The sequence below is a fragment of the Mastomys coucha genome, unplaced genomic scaffold (assembly GCF_008632895.1).
Source record: "Mastomys coucha isolate ucsf_1 unplaced genomic scaffold, UCSF_Mcou_1 pScaffold16, whole genome shotgun sequence".
NCBI lineage: Eukaryota > Metazoa > Chordata > Mammalia > Rodentia > Muridae > Mastomys > Mastomys coucha.
This window is the reverse complement of record NW_022196898.1, coordinates 58,591,030-58,606,311: the sequence shown is the minus strand read 5'-3', so window position 1 is coordinate 58,606,311 and position 15,282 is coordinate 58,591,030. Positions and strand designations below refer to the sequence as shown.

General features: G+C 37.8%; 1 long non-coding RNA gene across 1 annotated transcript in view; it reads right to left on the bottom strand.

The window, feature by feature from the left end:
* LOC116094261 overlaps positions 1–659 on the bottom strand; it is a 6,164-nt gene extending 5,505 nt beyond the window's left edge. The window contains exon 1 of the long non-coding RNA XR_004120014.1: positions 544–659. This is a non-coding gene — a long non-coding RNA (uncharacterized LOC116094261). The remainder of the gene's footprint in view (positions 1–543) is intronic.
* Positions 660–15,282: the final 14,623 nt, after the last annotated feature.

The window sequence follows — 15,282 nt, the reverse complement described above, 5'->3', positions numbered from 1 at the left end:
AACCAAGGACTGCACATAGAGGGGTCTGATTGTTCAGGCAGCATGTGTATAGTAGAAGATTGCAAATTCAGTGTAAACCTTTTAATTCTATTTTTTCAAACCCAAGACTGCAGTTAAGGGAAGGAATTCAATTTTTTTTAAACGTGAAAATATATAAAAACTCATGTGAAAGCCTGTTTCTTACAACACAACCTAAATAGTATAAGGCTAGTAGCATACATTTGAAATAAAAGAAGGGAGAATATTGAGGATTAAAGGATTAATCAGGTATGGGGGTGTGGGGGAGTAGAAGTAGGAGTGAATTAACTAAAACTAAAGAGCTGTGAAAAACCCTTTGGAAACCCACAAATTAATAGCATATTTTCAAAACACAACTTCAGATAAAGAGTTGAAACAAAATTTCTCTGCATGGGTGCATAGGTGGCTCCCAGAAAACATAGGAGAAAATGGAAAATGAAACACAAGACATGAGATTAGTTCCTATGAATATTTGGTCAGAGAAGTCTAAGGGAGCTACAAAGTAATACAAGCTATTGCTATTACCTCTGGTTATTCACCAAAGCTCCATGGTAAGCCTCTATTGCTGAAGACAGCACAATTAGACCTCAGAATATGGAGAAATCAATAACAAATCAATCAAGCTGATGGGAAGTGAATACATCAATGCTGTTACTCAAAGCTGCACTTGCATGCTGCAGTAAAGACCTGTTACATAAGAAGTGCCTCTGGTGTAATAATGACCTGCCTCATGCAGTGAACCTACCATGTTTTGGTTGTAGTAAGTACTTCTCCATAGGAGGGAATTTCATGACTGGTCCTCTCATCCTTTTCAAAAACCTGTGGTTGGGGAGACCATAGGTCCTAAGGTAGAAGCTATTGTTATTTTGAAAACTAGTTGTGCTGCCAAATTGACTTGTACATATTTACATTTATATTTATAAGCTTCAGCTGCTTTTAAGACTGTAAATAGAAAAGCTGCTTTCAAGGTGAGAAGAAGTTAGCAGAGTGATACATAACTTGTCAGAATACTGAGAACAAAAAACAAGGTGTCCAGCCCCAAGCAGAACCACCACCAAGGCTCAGGGAACACAATCTTAAACAGAACCGAAATAATGTATAAAACAAGAGAACAGGGAAGAGTATTGTCTTCCAGGCATGGCACAGCTATTGCACTCATGAACTCTCTGCTGCTATGGTTACCTTTATGAGACCTGAACAAGATTAAGCCACTCAAAATTGTGTAGAAAGCATTCTACCCAACTCTTCCCTTACTCGAGATACATTGGCAGCAGATAATTGCTTATGAAGGAGAATTATTCTTTTGTGAGGCTATGGCAACTTGTAGAATTTAAGTTCTCCAGTTAGTACCCCACAGGCACAGAGCTTCAAGCAGCAGTAACTGGACATATAGACAGAGAAAGAGATGGAAAGAAAGTTGGGAGCAGAGATACGGAGGAAGATATGGTAGGAGTTGGGGGAAGAGAATGTTAGATACAACAGAATTCTATTTCATTGTATGAAATTCCAAAAAGTTTGAAAAAATGTAGTAATTAGTTTTGAATTCTTCCATATTCGGTATATTTGGTACTCTTATAGAAAAAATATGTAGACTATTTTGTGATTAAATATCATTTCCTGTTATGTCAATATATGCACTCAGAAGTCTGTGAATTATTCTCATCTACCTGTTAATTATATTTAAAAGATATGGGTATGTGCCTGTCTTTGTGAGTTTATGCAATGTATATGAAAGAGTAGAAGTGACTATGTGCACAGATGCTAGAAGTGGCACCAGGTCCATTGTAGTTGTCATTACAAGTGTTTTCTCAATGCTCAGTTTGCATTGAATTTTTGGGTGTATAAACCCTGTTCTTATAATGGCACAACCAGATGTTCATAACTGCTGAGTCATTTCTCCTATCTTGCCATTTATTTTTAATAAACACTCCAGTGATGTTTTAGATGTGTTTATGTATATTTTAATGATTGGTGTTTTATATACTAGAAATAAAAACAATAAAATCATTATGTGATTAAAAGTAGACTGTATTTTTAAATTTAATTTTGATGCAGAAATCTACTACTTTGGTCTTACAAACACTGAATGATATTTCTGTGAAAAGATGTTTAGAGAGAGAAAGTTTAAAGTTTGGTTCATAACTTCAACCCAGTAAAGATCCAGAGGTAAGATTTTTATGTGACTTTCAAGTTTAATTTGGAGAAAACTTCAGTAGCACCAACTGAAGTAGCATTTGGAGCAGACAACTACTTCACAGGCAGTGAATCCAGGGCAGTCTCTCTGCTCTTGGGAGCACTGCACACCAGCTTTTTCCTCATATCTCCCTGTACAAACTCACCAAAGCTGATTCCCCTGAGATTAATTAACCAAGACCTTCCATGATGTCAGATTAGCCATAAGAAGGAGAGAAGGCATGGTAGACTTTGAAGAAACATACAAAATTATCTACAGTGTCCAGTTTTTAAAGTTTCCATGTAAGTGTAAAAAGAGATGGGAATCCAGGGGGTTAGGAGGGGGAAGATATAAAGAGGGGAGAAAAAAAGAAGTAAAAAATAAAGCCAAGCCTAGCATAAGTATTATCACTTGTATGGATATTCACATTTAATTTCATATCAAATGCAGTCAAATTCAAGATTTCTGACATCCATGAAAAAATTTAGTAGTTTTACTTTTATTTTGGTCTTCACTGACCCTTAAATATATACTTTTTGTGGTTACAGGATTTCTTTGAGAATGGGTATTAGTAATGTTGGCATTCAATATATAAATTATATTCTCTGGTGATTGTCATGATTTGAAAATTAGTTGCTAAATATTTTCAAATTGAAACAATGTATATCCAGTATTCTTTTAAATGTCCAAATGTGTTTTTTCTCTTTTTAATTTTTTTTGTATATTTTATTATTTTACATGCAAGAGCATTTTGTTTGCAATTATGTCCATACATCACATGTATGTCAAGTGTCTGAGAAGCCAAAAAACTAGATTTACAAAAATATGTGAGGTATCAGGAATGCTAGGATTCAACCCAGGTCCTATGAATGAACAGTCAATGTTGTTAACCTCTGAGTCATCATTCCAGCCCTACTTTTGAAAGACACTGTTTGCCTGTGAGATTTCTTCCTTATATGAATTTGCTTTGTAGTCTTCTGAAGAGGTCAAAAGGATTGAATCTAAAGGACACTGAGAGGAAATCAAGAAACTTACTACAGTGATGACTACAGCTTTACCCTGTTTCCTTCTGAGCGAATTGCAATCTAAATAGTTCGTTGATGATATTAGAAAATAAAAATGTAAAAAGAGAAAAATAAGTTATAAGTAAAATATTTTGCATAGGAAATCCAAGTGAAGTCTAGGGAAGAGGAACCCTTGTTGTGTCTTCCATGGTTCCTGAGGGCATGTGTTGCCCCTGTGTTAAAGGAAATTAGAGGTCCTTGCCCATGGGATGGGTCTTAATTTTGACCAGTTATTGGCTGGCCATTCCCTCAGTCTCTGTCCCATATTTGTCCTTGCATTTCTTGTAGACAGGAGAAATTTTGGGTTGAAAGTTTTGTGGGTGGGTTTGTGTCCTTATCCTTTCACTGGGGGTCCTGCCTGGCAACAGGTAGCCTTTTTAGGTTCCATAGCCCACTGGTATTCATCTCTGCTATGCTTAACTGCATTGACTCCTGGGAGACTCCACCATTCTAAGTCTCTTCCATGTCCTAGAGATACCCTCCCACCCCTACAACCCTGGCAACTGCAGATTTCCTTTCATTCTCCTGGCCTTCTGGACCTCTCTTCTGTCTCTTCCCTCACCTGATTTTTATCACTCCCTCAACCCCCATTCCCTTCTCTGTCCCCTCTCCCACCTAGTTTCTCCCCTACATCTGCCTCCTATGACTATTTAATTCCCTCTTCTAAGTAAAATTCAAGCAAACATGCTTTGGCCTTCCTTCCTGTTTAGCTTCTTCAGGTTTGTGTATTGTGGGTATCCTGTACTTTATGGATGTTCTTTTAGGTCTGGGTTACTTTTCAATCCCTGATACTATTAATGAAACACTGTTATGCTTGACAGGAGCCTTACATAACTGTTGACTGAGAGACTCCATCCAGCAGATGACTGAAACAGATGTAGAGACCCACAGTCTAACATTGGAGAGGGGTCAGGGGCTCTTATAACACAGTTGGAGGAAGGACTGACCCAAAGGAGATAGGAGTTCCAAAGAAAGACCAACAGAGTCAGCTAACAGACTCTTGTGGGCTTTCAGAGACTGAACCACCAACCAAATAACATACACAGGCTAAAGCAAGGCCCCTGGTACATATGTAGCAGATGTGCAGCTCAGTCTTCATGTGGGTCCCCAACAACTAGAGCAGAGACCATCTGTAAAGCTGTTGCCTATCTGTAAAATCTGTTCCCTAACTGGCCTCAGAAGGATGGGATGCAACTTGCCCTGCAGAGACTTGATCTGCCAGGTTAGGGGGAAGCTGGGGTTTGAGTGTACCTTCTCAGAGTAGAAAACAAGCAGGTTAGGGGAGGAGTTGTATATGGGAAACTGGGAAGAAGGACAGAGATCTGGATGTAAAATGAATGAATGAATTAATGAATGAGTAAGTGGAGAAAAAAGAAATTTGGTGGATTTTAAAGTAACATTCTCATTAGAGTATAACAAAATGGAGTTTTCAATGAAAAGGTAATGTCACACCTAGTGGAAATTATACCAAAATGTACTAAATGTTTGTTTTCTCAGGATGTTTTTAATATAATATTTTGTGCATATATCTATGATCATGTGTGGATGATGGTGCGTGAGAGACAGAGAAAAACATGAGGTGTCCCTTTTATGGTGTTCTTCATTGAAATTAGGTATCCTGTATTTGTGTGGAGGTCATTGACTTAGGCTAGACTGACTGGTCACCCTACCTCAAGAAACTGCCTGGCTCTACAGCTCTAGGACTACAGGCTACCATGCACCTGCCTGGTATATATGTATATATACGTATATATTTGATATAATTTTTACTTTTTGTAAAGTTTTAGAAATGCCTTCAAGAGCCGGGCAATGGTGGCACACGCCTTTAATCCCAGCACTTGGGAGGCAGAGGCAGGCAGATTTCTGAGTTCGAGGCCAACCTGGTCTACAGAGTGAGTTCCAGGACAGCCAGGACTACACAGAGAAACCCTGTCTTGAAAAAAAACAGACAAAAAAAAGCAAAACAAAACAAAAAAAAAGGAAAAAAAGAAAAAAAAAAAAGAAATGCCTTCAAGAAATCTTTGTTATGCTTTGCTGTTTTAATAGATGGTTTTGTTTTATATTAAATATGAAATGTTAATCCCATTGTTAACTCTGTATATTCCTCAAAACCCGCAGTGTAAAGTCTGAGCCCAAAACCATTACTCACAGGGTAATCACTTGATCAGCTTTAAGCAATATGCCTTCGTGTCTAGAGCACATAATGTACCAATCCATTGAAAAACTCCATGAATTGTTTCTTTTCAAGCATAAAGAATTAGCTCAATGTGCTTAAAAGCATTAAAGGAACAAAAATGAACCAAGAACACTGACAGTAATAACACTGTGAATAAGCAAAGCATTAAGCCATATTTCATGACCAAACTAAGTAAGGAGCTTGTTCTTTGGCCGGGGACCAGGCTTTAGTTTTGACTTTTCTTTTAGTTTCTATTCTCTTGCTATGAAAAGACAACATGGCCAAACCAACCCTTATCAAAGAAAGCATTTGACTGTGGGCTTGCTTACAGAGGGTTAGTCAATTTATCATCATGGTAGCAGACAGGCCGGCATGGTTTTGGAGAAGTAACAGAGTTTTATATCCTGATCCAAAGGCAGAAGGCAGAGAGAGAGAGAGGGAGAGCAAGAGGGAAACGGAGTGGGGGAAGAGGGGGAGTGGGGACTAAGCATGCAATTATATGAATGTATGGGGGGCAATTTCATTCAAGCCACTACATTTCCCTTGATTATTTGTTTTGAGTAAATTCTATATTTGGTAAAAATCTGGAAGCAGACTGTAATATGTATGCTACTTAAGATCCAGTGTGAGAATTTTTTTTTAACATCATCTGGCTCAAATATGGTTTAAATTTGAACTCATTATTTTGGTTTTAAACCTTTTACTTGCTTAGACTTAATCACTCTTAATTGTTTCAACAAACTTATTATTTTCTGATATTTCTGGAATCCTTCCATTGGGCAACCTGAAGCATTGTTTTGTTATTTCCATTGGGAGCTATAGTATATTCTCATTTATGTAGCTATGAGAGTAGAAATTTAGATTGTAAGATTTAATTAAGACAAGAGTCATCTTACAAACTATTTGGCAACATTCTTTCCCTGAATGATGCTTTAGTCTAACTGCTTCATAAAGCAGTGAATATGGTAGGCTAGTTTGCTGAAAGATGAACAAATTTTCATCAAAGGCCTCCAAACCAACGCTCAACTTGAATCATTTTTTTCTAATGCTATGGAATTTTGATATTTAAGGTTGAATATTTTATATGCTGAGAAACAGCAAAATTTCTTCTTCAAACACAAAAATTAAACTATGACTTACAGTGAGTTTCCATTTGTAGGGTGTTAGAGAAGGAATAACAGACAAATGTTTCTTTCATCCAGTTTCCTACTTTAATTCTATCTTGAGATATAGAACCAAATATGCAAGAGTCAAATGAAAACTAGTCACAGGCTGATGAATTTTGTAGAGATTCACTCACTATATCGATACAAAGTTACAAGCAACACTTTCAATCATTTTTCCTATACCAATAAATGTACAAATACATACATTCATATAGAAACATTCGGAGTGATACAAATATACACATATATACAGAGACACACAGGCATGCACAAACACATCTGCGAGCATTCAAGCATGTACACAAACACATATATGCATGCACATGTGCACACACACAGCCTACAAAGCCTTTTTAAAAGACAAGATTTTCAATGGGAATGTAACATTCATAACATAATTTGAAGTATAGTGTTATACAATAACTATAGATGTAAGGAAGTGAAACCCCAGTGAGTAGTCTCCAAGCCAGGTTAAATTGTCATGTTGGCTCCTTTATTTTACTTTATTCTGCATCTAATATGAGAACACGCTGAGATCTACCACTGGGAATTACTTATTTAATCATTGAAAATACATGAAAGTGGCCAAATGCTGAAGTTGTTAAGCACAATACTCAACACTCTTTTATTAAAGCAGTGTGATAGCCAAGGAACATAGAGCCAGCAACTCCTGGGAGACTCTACGACAGTCAACAAGGATGAATACAAATTGACTAATGAAAGCAACTACAAGTTGGTAAGAAGCCCAAGTTTGAGAAGAATTAAAAATAATTTCAAATCTGCTATTATAAATTTTGCATTAATCTGATTTTAGTTTAAGTCATAAGGCCCTGTGTTTATCATTCTATTTAAGGGAAACTTACTTCCTCCATTGAAATATTTGGTTTCACCATTTTATTTAAAAGTAGAACTTTTATAAGTGCCTTATATGAAAGTTGTGATATATATTATCTCTAAATAAAATGTTGATACTGTAGATCCATTAGTATGTCTTATAGATGGAATGTTTATTTGTTTGTTTGTTTGGTTTTCTCAAAATCCATGTTATGACTCTAACAGCCAATGTGATATTTACCCATGGAAGATTTAGAAGATAGAATAGGACTCTAAGTTATATTTCCTATCAGTAAAGTGAAATAAAGAAAATGATATTGTACAGACATTTCGCTTGAGATTAAAACTGTCAATCTTGGAGGAAACCAAGACATAGGGTGTTAGATTGAAGGTGAAACAAGAGGAAGTTCTAAGGGTAAATGGGTACTTCATCCTGTGGAAAAGCTTTAAGCTTGGGAAATATACAACTCAAAGGCTTCAGGAGGTTCTGAAAATTCATCAGCTTCATTAGCCTTATCCTTTCCTAAGAATATGACAGCAGTAAGGACAGCTGGGATACATTATCAGAAGAGCTGAGATTGCTAGAAGTGGATCAGACCATCTGAGGCACTTGGATATAGTTGAAACCAGTGGAGCTATTTGAAAGGGTATCAGTCCAACTGAGACATGCAGAAAGGACACTGTCCAACCTGTTCTGATGAATGTTGTACAGTATACTCCAGCTCACAATTTTCATGAGCTGTGTGTCACTCATGCAGGAGTAAGGTTGTTTTTATGATTCAGCTGTCTTTGAGTCATCTCTGCTACTCTAAGTCACTCTTCACCCATAGGTATGTTACTCCTATAAAGCTCATTGACTCGCCAAGAGGAACTTTGAAGGTATCCTTACATAGGTCTGTCATCAGTTCCCTGTTTGGGTGAGTGAATATTTGTGCATGTCTCCCCTGAAACAGTGTCATACACAGCAGATGTCTAACTTACAGGCAAATATTACTGTTACTTTGTTTGATAAGCTAATGAGCCAGAGAGCATTAGCACTCATGCGTGTGCGGCACTCGTGTGTGTGCGAGCACACACACACAAACATACATCTGACTATTTCACTATGAAAAGTCAAGTTGACCTTATGTGCCTCTAGGTGACCTGAAGCAAATTAACATTTCTTAACCTATTTCTTCAATGGAAATATGAGAAGGGTAAACCAACCCCGTTTGCCTAAGTGTAGTCATAAACCAAAAGAGGCAAAGGGCTTCATAGCATGGCTGGCAAATGATGAAGACTACATTAAGGCTGGCTAGTTTGTCCTTCCTCAATGACATCCTAAGAAATCATAGCTCCTTAGAGTTAAAAGCAAATGATACTAGTCAATCACTCTCCTGCCACTTGGGCAAGAAACTTGTAGGTTCACTTTCTTATTCCTGCCAACATTTCACTGAATATTAATAAATACTTTGCTTTTTATGATGTCAAGAAGAAGCATTTCACCATTTAAATAGATCTTCTGAAATGTATTATCCCTATATGAGAATATGTTATTACCCTCTAAAATCTGGTTGTTTTCCAAGGGCCTTGAAACAAAACTCTAAACCTGTCTGAATAATATACAAATAACTCAGTGTAGTCATTTTGTGAGCACAATATATGCTGGAAAAACATATTTTGGTTGCTGATGAGAATTCAATCATATCTAAGGCAGATGTCCTCAAAGAACCAAAACCAGTGAAAAGAAAGAGACTCAAAGAAACATCTTAGAATGTAGTGGTGACTCCAATAGGCATAACTGTAAGGCATAGTGACATTGACAGAAAAAAATAGTTGGGCTGTGATTCATGATGCAAATAGTTATTTTTTTTTTTTTTTTTTTTTTTTTTTTTTTTTTTTTTAGTATATAAAAATGAGCAAACAGGAGAAGTGTTCACTATTCTTTGAACCTTATAGTTTTCTTCAAAAAACAATACATTTAATATAAAATAAATTAATCTTTAGAAGGACTGGCATATGTAATGTAACACTTCAGTTTATAGTCTTTTGTTCCAGGAATTAGAACTACTTGTCACTGTATTACTCCTACCTAATAATCGTCATGTTAATAACAACAATGACCTTGGATTTAGTCATTTCCTGATGCTGTGATTAAAATACTCTGACAAAAGCAACTTAGAGGAGAAAGGACTTATGTTAGCTCACAGTTCAAGGTATAAATGATTATGTTGAGAAGTTAAAGGCAGTAGAAACTTAAAGCCGGTTCTCTACTGTTGGACAACAGCAATGCATGCTGCTGCTCAGATTCCTCTCTCACACTTTCCAGGACTCCCCACGGAGCAAGTGGTGTGACCCACAATGGGATATTTTTCTCACACAGTAACAAAATCAAGATAATCTCTTTTATGCATGTTCAGACCCTGTTTCCCAGGTGATGCTAGATTCTGTCAAATTGACATTCGTCACTGTCACCTACCCGTCACATTTGTACCATGTGCACATTTCATTCCAGATCTGTCTAGTAGCTGCCATTTTCATTTGGTTCCAGATAAGGAACCTGGAAGTCAGACTAATCTGAAAACTTGTTAAGTTAATTCATGTTTCGCGAGAATAAGAAGAGAATATCGACAATACTAAGACTCCTTTCTCAAAAGTGAGGAACAGGAGAAGCAGAAACTTGTTTCCACCCTCCAGATGCCTAGCTCAGCTATCATACTGGCTCCTACAGTCCTTGTTCTTGACTACTTATAAAATAAGTTCACATCCTCATTTGCATCAATTAACATTCCAAGAACTCTAACAAATTCTGTTCACAAGCTCTGTTTGTACTACATTTTTTCATCATCACATATTTTTAGTTATGAAAGTCAAATATGTTCATTATAGGTTACTGAAAACTATAGACAGATATTAAGGGAAAAATTAAACTATCATCTCTACAGCCAGAAATAACCACAGTTTATCACCTTTTAGCCAACTTTTCCCTTTGGTTTATGCATTGATTTAATAGGAAATATATTGTTTAGATACATATGTCACATTATTATTTTGATAGTAGAAAGTGGAATACCTTTTTATTTGTTTAGTATGTACAAAACTAGTATGTTTCTTTTAAATTCTCACCCATCTTCCTTAATAGTAGCAACTTATATAACTACCACATACATTTTAAACTAGCAATGCACTTACTTACCATGTAAGTTGCATTCCCCTTAGATTTCACCAGTTATAACAACCCCATTAACTTTCTGCTGTAAAATAAAACCAGAAGGGCACAGTTCATGTGCTCCTAGTGCTTCTTTCTCCCTCTCTTCTGCTCTGTGACACTTCTTTTCCATAGAGTTAACATTGTTGAAGACTACTGACCACGTATTCAAGTGACTTATCCACATTTTTGCCCTTCTCTAATTCTCTCCGGTGATAAGTTCCCTTCTCACCATAGTATTAGCAAAAACACTGAAAGCCAATAAGTTATCACCAGAGAAGTCCCCTTAATCATGTGGTCAAAGTAGACTATGTCAACTTTATTTAATCTTCCTTCAATATTGTTAAGTTAGTCATTTTATCTACCTGATGATCAGAAAATGCTACATTGACTATTATATATATGTTATACATATATATTACATATGTATATATACATATCTATATAAATAGAATTTGTCTCTGATGATTTACTGTCTTGCTAGTGATTTACTTAATCAATATGGATTCATGAATAGTGATTATTTTAGTAATACTGTGTTATTTATTTTGTGGTTTACAATGCTCAGTTTGTCCAGCAAGCTCTGTTCCCACAGGCTCTGCGAGCTTTTGAAATGCCCTATTATCATTTGTGATGGCATGGCTGTTGTTCTGAGAGAATCTCCTTACTTTTTTTCATACCAGAGTTCATGGTTATTACCCAGCCCAAGACACAGCCATTCCTCCAAGAAGCCTGACTCCTTTTATTGGAAAATAGTTAGAAAACAGTATCTGAGTCCTTCTTTATATACTTTTTCGCATGGAAGAAACATATTTGATAACCCAATAAATTATGCACCAAGTACATTTAGTGCAAAAGAACAGAAAATGGAAGAATATTTTAGTCCATTTGCCCTCCAATTGATGCCTCTTCTCTTCTCTTCTCTTCTCTTCTCTTCTCTCCTCTCCTCTCCTCTCCTCTCTCTTCTCTTCTCTTCTCTTCTCTTCTCTTCTCTTCTCTTCTCTTCTCTTCTCTTCTCTTCTCTTCTCTTCTCTTCTCTGCCCTGCCCTGCCCTGCTCTTCTCTTATCTCTTTTTTAAAAAATTATTCTTTAAACTTTTTTATTGAATATTTTATGTATTTACATTTCAAATGTTATCACCTTTCCTGGTTTCCCTCCAGAACACCCTCTCCCATCCCTTCTCCCCCTACTTCATTGGGAATACTCCCCCTCCCATCCACCCACTCCTACCTCACTGCCCTAGCATTCCTCTACACTGGAGACCAAAGGCTAATCTTCCTATTGATGACAATGCTATCTTCTGCTACACATGCAGCTGGAGCCACGGGTCCCTCAATGTGTACTCTTTGGTTGATGGTTTAGTCCCTGGGAGCTCTAAGGGGTCTGGTTGCTTGATATTGTTGTTCTTCATATGGGATTGCAAACCCCTTCAGGTCCTTCAGTCCTTTCTCTAACTCCCCCATTGGGGACCCTGTGCTCACTTCAATGGTTGGCTGCAAGCATCTGCCTTTGTATTTGTCAGGCTCTGGCAGTCTCTCAGGAGAGTGCTATAACAGGATTCTGTCAGCAAGCACTTCTTGGCATCCACAATAGTGTCTAGGTTTGGTGTCTGCATATGGGATGGATCCCCAGGTGGGACAGTCACTGGATAGCCTTTCCTTCAGTCTCTGTTCCACATTTTGCCCCTGTATTTCCTTTAGACATGAGCCCTCTGGGTTAGGAATTTGGAGGTGAGTGGGTGGCCCCATCCCCTAAACAAGGGCCTTGCCTAGTCTCTGGGTATGCTCTCCACAGGTTCCCCCTCCCATTTGTTGGGCATTTCAGCTAATCTTATCCCTTTTGGACCTTTGCAGCCTCTTCCTTTCCTGGCATCTGGGACTTGCTGGTGGCTACCCGCAGTTCCCCATCCCCCATTGCAACACACCTCTTCAAATTCCTGACCCCCATCTCCTCTCACACCTGATCTTGCCCCCTTTCGGGTTTGTTGAAAGAAGATAACTTGATATTGTTCTTCTTAGATGGTTGCAATCCCCTTCAACTCTTTCAGACCTTCCCCTAGCTCTTCCATTAGGGAACCCTAGACTCAGTCTGATGGTCAGCTTTAAGTATCTGCATCTGAATTGGTCTGATGCTGGTAGAACCTCTCAGGCAAGAGCCACATCAGGCTCCTGCCAGCAAGCTCTTCTTGGCATCAGGAATAGTATCAGGGTTTGGTGTCTGCGGATAGGATGCCCCCATTCCTCTACTGGTGGGCCCCATGCCTCTCTACTAAAGGTGGTCTCTATGGGTTGTAGTTCCCCTTTTGGGGTTTTTCAACTAAAGTCATCACCATTGGCTCCTAGGAGCCTGTAGCTTCCGTGGGGTCTGGGAATTTCGAGTGGCTACCCCCAGTTCCCTATCACCCTCTGTTACATGTAGATTCTGCATAGTATCATATAACTGTGAGCCAAGCCTGCAAAGCTGAAATCTGAATTTATATTTTGGTTCTACCATACCTTGGGTGAGTTACTTAATTTTTCTGTATCGCAATTCTATCTACCATCTACATATGCAGATAGGAATATGACTCCTAGACAGAAAATTGAAATAATTTCAACAAGTTAATGCTTACAAAGTTCACTGACTTATACTTAGTGCTCAGTAATATTATCATTGCTGCTTTGAAATTTTTAATGAAGGTCAATACTGATGAGATAAGATCCAGTAGAAACCAATTCATCATTGAGTCTAACTTATGAGAAGGATATTCATTAATTCTGTTTATAAGACAAAGACTATTTTAAGTAAAATATTTCATATTATTAATTATTAAATTATATTTTCTTCAATAGGCATAGTTTAATCTATAACATATCCTCTAAGTGTTTATACTCAATACATCAAAATTTAATGAACAGAAGAAACAGAAGTTCTGGGACAGTGAAACTCCTCACAATTATGTAATAATTACAGATAGTTGTTAAAAATTTGTACAACAGAATGTACAACAACAACAGGTCATCTTGATATATCATATGGATTATGGATGATGAGGATGAGTCACTATCTACCTATCAATTTTAACAAATACATAACTTTAATGGAAGTCACTGATAAGAGTGGAAGCTGTGCTTGTGTAGAACTGGGGTGTAGAAAAGCCTTTAATCTTTTCTCAATTTTGTTGCAAATTGATAAAAGAATTAATGAAATAAAGTCTATTAAACACTGCATATGTAGAGTGGCATCTCAAAAATGAACAGTGCATTCTGCCTCTTACAGTCCATGCAGACCACTTCCCACATCTAAGTACTAAATGAACTATCTCTCACTGTGAACTTGGAACTTTTTGCATAATTTGTCTTAAGCATAGCAAAAGTAACCTTAAACTTTTTTTTCTAAGTAATTTTTTATTAGATATTTTCTTTATTTACATGTAAATTTCTCCTTTCCCAATTTCCCCTCCAAAAAAACAAAGAAACAAACAAAAACAACAAAAACAAACTCGTTGCCTCCCCCCTCCTCATGCCTGCCACCCCGCTCTCTCCTACTTATTGGCCCTGGCATTCCCCTACACTGGGGCACAGAACCTTCACAGGGCCGAGGTCCTCTCCTCCTATTGATGATCGAATTTGCAATCCTCTACTATACACATGCTGCCAGAACAATCAGACCCCTCCATGTGCAGTCTTTGGTTGGTGGTTGAGACCCTGGGAGCTCTGAGGGTACTACTTAGTTCATATTGTTGCTCGTCCTAAGGGGCTGCAAACCCCTCAGCTCCATTGGTCCTTTCTCTAACTCCTTCACTGGGGACCCTGTACTCAGCTCAATAGATGTCTGTGAGCCTCTACCTCTGTATTAGTCAGGTACTGTCAGAGCCTCTAAGGAGATAGCTATATTTAGGCTGGCTTGCCCTTCCTTCAGTCTCTGCTCAATAGTTAATCTCCGCAACTCCTTCCATGGGTATTTGGTTCCCCCTTTTAAGAAGGAATGAAATGTCCACCTTTTGATCTTCCTTCTTCTTGAGTTTCTTGTGGAATGTGGGTTGTTCTTCCTGTATTCCAGACTTCTGCACTAATAACCATTTATCAGAGAGTGCATACCGTGTTTGTTCTTTTGTGATTGGGTTACCTCACTCAGGATGATATTCTCCAGATCCATCCATTTCCCTAAGAATTTCATAAATTTATTGTTTTTAACAGCTGAGTAGTACTCCATTGTGTAAATGTACCACAATTTCTGTATCCTCTGTTGAGGGACATCTGGGTTGTTTCCAGGTTCTGGATATTACAAATAAGGCTGCTATGAACATGGTGGGTTATGTGTCCTTATTACATGTTGCAGTATCTTTTGGGTATATGCCCAGGAGTGGTATACCTGGGTCCTCTAGTAGAACTATGTCCAATTTCCGGAGGAACTGCCAAACTGATTGCCAGAGTGGTTGTACCAGTTTGCAATCCCACCAGCAATGAAGTAATGTTCCTCTTTCTCCACAACCTGTTCAGCATCTGCTGTCACCTGAGTTTTTTATCCTAGCCATTCTGATTGGTGTGCGGTAGAATCTCAGGGTTGTTTTGATTTGCATTTCCTTGATGACTAAGGATATTGAACATTTCTTTGGGTGCTTCTCAACCATTTGGTGTTCATCAATTGAGAATTCTTTGTTTAGCTCTGTACCCCATTTTTAA